The following is a 6,000-nucleotide window of genomic DNA, read 5'->3' on the forward strand; positions in this document are numbered from 1 at the left end:
AGTGATTTTCCCCTGAATCTTCGAGAGCTCCGCCGTTCATTTAAGTTTTCCGGTCAGAGTTTGAGGTTTCCAACCACCTTCCATAACTTTCTACACGGACAGAGGTAGGCTGACTGCTTTTATTACTTTTTTTTTAAAAAAAACTAGCTCCACACTCGGCTTCGTCCGTTTCTCCTCATGAGTCCGCCCGTTCGCCTGGGAGTGAGGAGTCTAGAATGGACGAAGACGAGTTGTCTTCTTCATGGAGTGGGTCCATTTCTAGTGAGTACCAACTCTTATCCACCTATTCTTCTCTGTCCCTGCAGGCGAAGATGGCCCGTACAAGCCAAACGTACGACATGCATGCTGAGAGAAATCCGGACGGCAGTCTGGTTCATCCAAGGGTCCCCTATGACCCGGACACTGTGAACTCTCAAATCGAAACCACCACTAACACAGCCTCTACTGGAGGCACTAGGTGTTCGGTGGTCGAGGTAACCGCCTCCTTTGAGGAGCGCCAAATGACTTAGGGCGTCTCTTCTCCTACCGGTGCGTCCGGGCAAACCCCGGAGCTAAGGTACCCCCAATATGCCAACACGGTCATGGACCCGTCCGAGTTGCTATCTCGAGAAAGACCTCCTTACTCTTTTAGGGCGGATAGGGTTGGATCGTCCGTCCCATTTCCCGAACCACCCCATCTCCAACATAGCAGGTCGGACAGGCGTTATTATCAATGAACCGTCCGACCTGCTACCTCGCAGCGCCCCTTCTTCGGGAAATCGAGCGGCCGCTGCAAAAGACAAGGGGCAAGGGTCCCTTAGTTCCTGAAGATGCGGCCATCTCTTGGGCGACCATGGCTCCATAAGCAGGAGCTCGGCCGAGGCTGCCGATTTGGATAGAGTTTTATCCTCTGAGTTTGGAGCTACTCCTCACCCTGGAGAAGAGGAGGCAGAGAATATGGCCGAGGGTGAGAACACGGCCGAGGGCGAGGCAACGGCCGAGGAGGTCGTGGCCAATATTGACACATTCAAGGACCCGTACTCCTGTACGGTGGGTAGCACGGCCTTGGGCTACCTGAATGATGGCTTGGATGAGTACAAGGCATTTCTCCAGCTAGGAGAAGGATTTGAACTTGTGGCTCCAAAAAGGTCTCTTTCGGTGGCCGCCTGTAAGGATGAGCAGCCGCGCCGCAGATCATTCAGCGTCTATCGAGCCGCCCTAAACGTTGGACTCCGCTTCCCCCTTCATCCTTTCATTCGTACGGTCTTGGACGAGTATGATATTGCTTTTTTCCAGTTGATGCCGAACAGCTAGTTAAACATATTTGGGTACTTGGTGACGTGCACTCGGAAAGGCTTCAAGCTGGACTTTCCGGTTTTCTACGAGATGCACGCGATGACCCGCTTGGAGAAGCACACGGACGGATGGTTCATACTTAGCACCACCAGAGATTATATGGTGGTGATGGACCGTGTGTCAAAGTGGCGGGACTGGAAGAACCGATTCTACCGCATCAAAACAAAAGACGCGGAGTTCAATCTGCGAATGAATCGGTTCAATATCAAGCCAATCTAGCTCGACCGAGGGGATCACAAACCATACAAACCACCCGTCCACCCTAGCCAAGCTCACCAACTTGATTACTTCAAGGTCAAGAGGGTTAGGAGGGACAGCAAATTGGTGGTCGTGCCCCAGAACTGGATCCCCTTGGACGGCTGGCTCCGGGACCCAATATTTATGTCCGCATGCGGCTTGTACAAGAACCTTCCCCAAGGTGGGGCTTCAACGCTTTCTGACGTCCGAATACTTTTCTTTTAGTAAATTTTTCTAACTGTTTTTCAAATTTTCTTTCTTTCGTAGAGGAAGCGTACGCCATGCTGGGCAATGAGCAGAAAGGGGGATATCGATATGTCCAAGATCGATCATGCTCGGTATAAAAGTCGGCAACAAGCGTACGAGTAGACCAAGGAGGTACGGACCATTTTTTTTTTTGCCGAGCTGGTATGTTGGGAGGAGACTCCTTTCCCTTTTCGCGCGGATACTTCTTTACGTCCGCATTGGTATGTTTGGAAGAGACTCCTTCCCTTTTTTGCGCGGACGCTGACTTGTTTAGTACCTTCTTGTACTAACTTCTTTCTTTCTTGCCTTTTTCAGTTGGCTACTCCTACCCCAAGGGCGAAGCGAAAGGCGCCGGCCACTTATTCCAAGTATAAGGCGTCCAAGACTAGGAAGTCGGTCACGTCTAAGACCCCTTCAGACCCTGCGGTTAAGACAACGTCGCGGATTGCTGCAGAGCAATCCAAAGGAGCGCAAACCCAGCTGACACTGAGTGGGGACTCCAAGTACGTGGATCCGAAAAAGAGGTTGATCCACGATGTGTCCGCGGGGACGGACGACGACCTTGTTCAAAGGGTCGGGAAGTCAGACTGGCAAGCAGCTGCCGGTCAAACGACTGAAGAAGCAACCAGCCGCACGGGTGAAGATGAGGAGGAACCTCAGCCTCCTCTTGCCTTCACCTTCAACCTTCCTTCTCCTCCCAGCTTCTCAACTAGTTAGTCAAAAATTTCACACTTGTGTGTTCTTGCAAGCTTTTTATTAATTTGATTTAACAATTTTTGCGGCCGTGTGCAGACATTGCGGAGGAGATGAGTATGAAGCTACCCGGCCATTCGCTGACTGGTGCGGACATGAAAGCCATGAGGGAAGCCATGACGAGGGCCGTCCCCAGCCGACTGCAAGTCCGGCCAAGTCATCTCAGCTACAAAATCAGCAAAGGCTTGCCCCTTGATTACCCTTCTGGGTTCGAACGTGATGTCGAAACCTCTCAGCTCTAAGGCCCATTTAAGCATGCGGCCGCTGGCTTTCAAAGTTGCAAACAACTTCTTGAGTTGATGGTCCGTATAGACCACAATTGAATGCGCCAGAAAATACTGTCGAAGCTTCTTTGACGCCATATATAATGCGAGGCCAAATTTTTCAATAGGGGAATACCTAAGTTCGACATTATGCAAGACATGGCTGATGAAATATACTGGAATCTGATGGCCGTCCCTTCTAGCAAGCAGGATGGCACTTAAAGAGTGTTCTGAAATAGCAAGGTACATGTATAGCTTCTCGTTCTTGAGCGGACTGACGAGCCGAGGCAATCTATGAAAATGGCTTTTCAGCTAACGAAGGCTTCTTCGGCCTCCTTTGTCCACTCGAACATTGCTTTCTTCTTGATTGTCTGAAAAAAGTATCAGCACTTGTCCCCTGATCTTGTCAAGAATCGACCGAGGGTGGCTAAACAGCCGGTCAATATTTGCACCTCCTTAATTGTCCTCAGCGACTTCATGTCCAAGACGGCTTGAATTTTCTCAGGGTTGGCCTCAATTCCTCGCTGGTTAATCAAAAATCCGAGAAATTTGTCGGACTCAACACCAAAGGCACACTTCTTTGGATTTAGCATCATCTTATGCCGCCTGAGTTCGGTAAAGGTTTCTCGGAGATCCTTTAAATGGTCGGCCGGCTCCTTTGACTTGACAATCATGTCATCAATGTATGCCTCCATATTCCGACCGATCTGGTCTTTGAAAACAGTGTTCACAAGTCTCTGAAAGGTAGCAGGGGCGTTCTTGAGGCCGAATGGCATAACATTGTAACAGTACAGCCCCTGCTCGGTCACGAATGCAGTTTCTGTTGGTCTTCTTCCTATAATGGGATCTGTTGGAATTCAGAGTATGCGTCCATAAAACTCATGAGAGCATGTTTGACCGTAGAGTCGACAAATCAGTCAATATGAGGAAAAGGAAAACTATCCTTCGGACATGCCTTGTTGAGATCAGTATAGTCCACGCACATCCTCCAGGTTCCATTCGGCTTTCTCACCAACACAACATTGGCCACCCAGTCTGGATAGTAGCACTGCCGAATGAAACCAGCGTCCAGAAGCTTCTTTATTTCGGCTGCGGCCACCTGATTCCTTTCCTCCCCGTGATTTCGCTTTTTCTGTCGGACGGGCTTAACAAGTGGATTTACAGCAAGCTTGTGCACGGCCAGGTCTGGGCTGATACCCGGCATTTCACTTTTTTCGAACGCAAATACATCCTTGAATCTCTCAATAAGCTGATTAAGTCATCTCCAAGCAAACCCGCAGCTATAGTGCCGACCTTTACTGTCCGATCTGGTTGGTTAGGGTCCAGCACTACAACTTGATGATCGCCGGCCGGCTGGGGTCTTCATTCTTCTGGCCGACTGACGGTCATTAACTGATATGCCTGGTCGACCACGGCCTGCTTACGCTTTTGGCCGACCTGGTATGCTTGGAGTGGGGGTTCTTCCCCTTTTGGCTCGGACGGGTTCCCCTGTCCGCGGGTTATTGGCTTCACCGCCAGCTGATTACATTCTTTGGCCATTTTCTGACTTCCTTGAATTGAACCAATTTTTCCGTCCGACCTTTCGAACTTCAACAACATCAGATGAGGGACGATCACAGCTTTTGCGGCATTTAGGGTGGGACGGCCGAGTATGACATTGTAGCCAGTCAACTCTTTTACCACAAAGAATCGAACGACTATATCCCTTCCTTCCCCTTTTTCCCAAATCGGATGGGCAAGTCTATCTGTCCGACTAGCTGAATGTTGTTTCCCTTAAATCCCACTAAGGGATGAGTGATGTCTTTAAGAGCGTCTTCTGAGAACTTCAGATTTTTCAGTGCAGCCAAGCCGATGATATCGGACGAGCTGCCCGTATCTATTAGGATCCAGCCGACTTTTAGATTTGCTATCTTCATGATGAACACCGTGGGATCATTATGCAAGACCTTGACCTCCCCTCGGTCGGCCTCACTAACCGTTACCTCTAGGAAGGGTTCAACTTTGACCCCCTTTGCCTGCATTACCTTGCCGAGCTTCCAAGCATCCTGCTTAATACCCTTCATGGTAGGGCCGCCTACAGCAAAGCCCCCTGATATTACGGCGGCCAAGCCAGAATCACTACTGTTTCCATTATCTTTTTCAGTTTACGTTTGCTTTTTCTTCTCGGAGTTGTTGTCTGTCCGAGTGTAAGTGAATTTTGACTTCAAAACATACGAGTTCAGCATGCCCTTCTCGTCCAGCTTATCAAGTAATCGCTTTAAATTAATGCAATCGTTTGTGTCATGTCCCACGTCCTTGTGGTAATGACAATACTTGTTCTTGTTGCGATACTGAGTCGAGCCTCTCATCGGCTGGGGTTTCTCGAACTCAAACTTATCCTTAATCTCCATCAAGATTGAGTAACAGTCTTTGGTGAACTCATACTGCGGCTCGTACGCTTTAACCTTCTTTGACTTTGGCTGCTGATCATCCGCCACCCAAACTTCTTTTCGCTTTTTTCCTTCCTTCTTCTTCCCGATCTAGTCTTGCTGAGAAGATGGCATCTTCTCAGCTCCCTTGCCGGCTTCTCTGCTTTGGTGAGCGAACAAAAATCAGCTGCCTCTATATAGGCCTCGGCTTCCCGCAGAACGTCTGCCTATTTCCGAACCTTTTTTCTGACTAAATTGAACTTAAAACTGTTATGCCTTAATCTCCGGAGAAATTCTAAGTACGCCATTTCATCTAGGAGATTCTGAATCTGGGCTTTTTCTTGGTTAAATCTTTGGACGTACGAACACAACCCCTCATTATTTCCTTGGACAATTGTAGCCAAGTTAAGACTGGTCTTTCTTGGGGGAATGTTGTATGAAAAGTTTCCAACAAACAGCATACTTAAAGTAGTGAAGCAATTTATGCACCCGGCAGGCTGTTGAACCAGTCCTGTGCCACGCCCTTGAGGGTGGCCGAGAAGCACCTACACCAGGTGGCATCATCAACACATTGCATGTACATCAGGTTTCTGTACGATGTGACGTGCTCCTCTAGGTCCCAAGCCATCATAGGCACCCACAAATACACTCTTCACCTTAGCAGGCTGAGGAGAGCTAAGAATCTCTTGAGAGAATGGAGGCGGCTTGTCTCCAAGACTAAGCAGACGTATTTGCCAGTCAATGGGCTGAGATTGGCC

The sequence above is a fragment of the Chenopodium album genome, chromosome 18 (assembly GCF_948465745.1).
Source record: "Chenopodium album chromosome 18, dcCheAlbu1.1, whole genome shotgun sequence".
Classification (NCBI taxonomy): Eukaryota; Viridiplantae; Streptophyta; class Magnoliopsida; order Caryophyllales; family Amaranthaceae; genus Chenopodium; species Chenopodium album.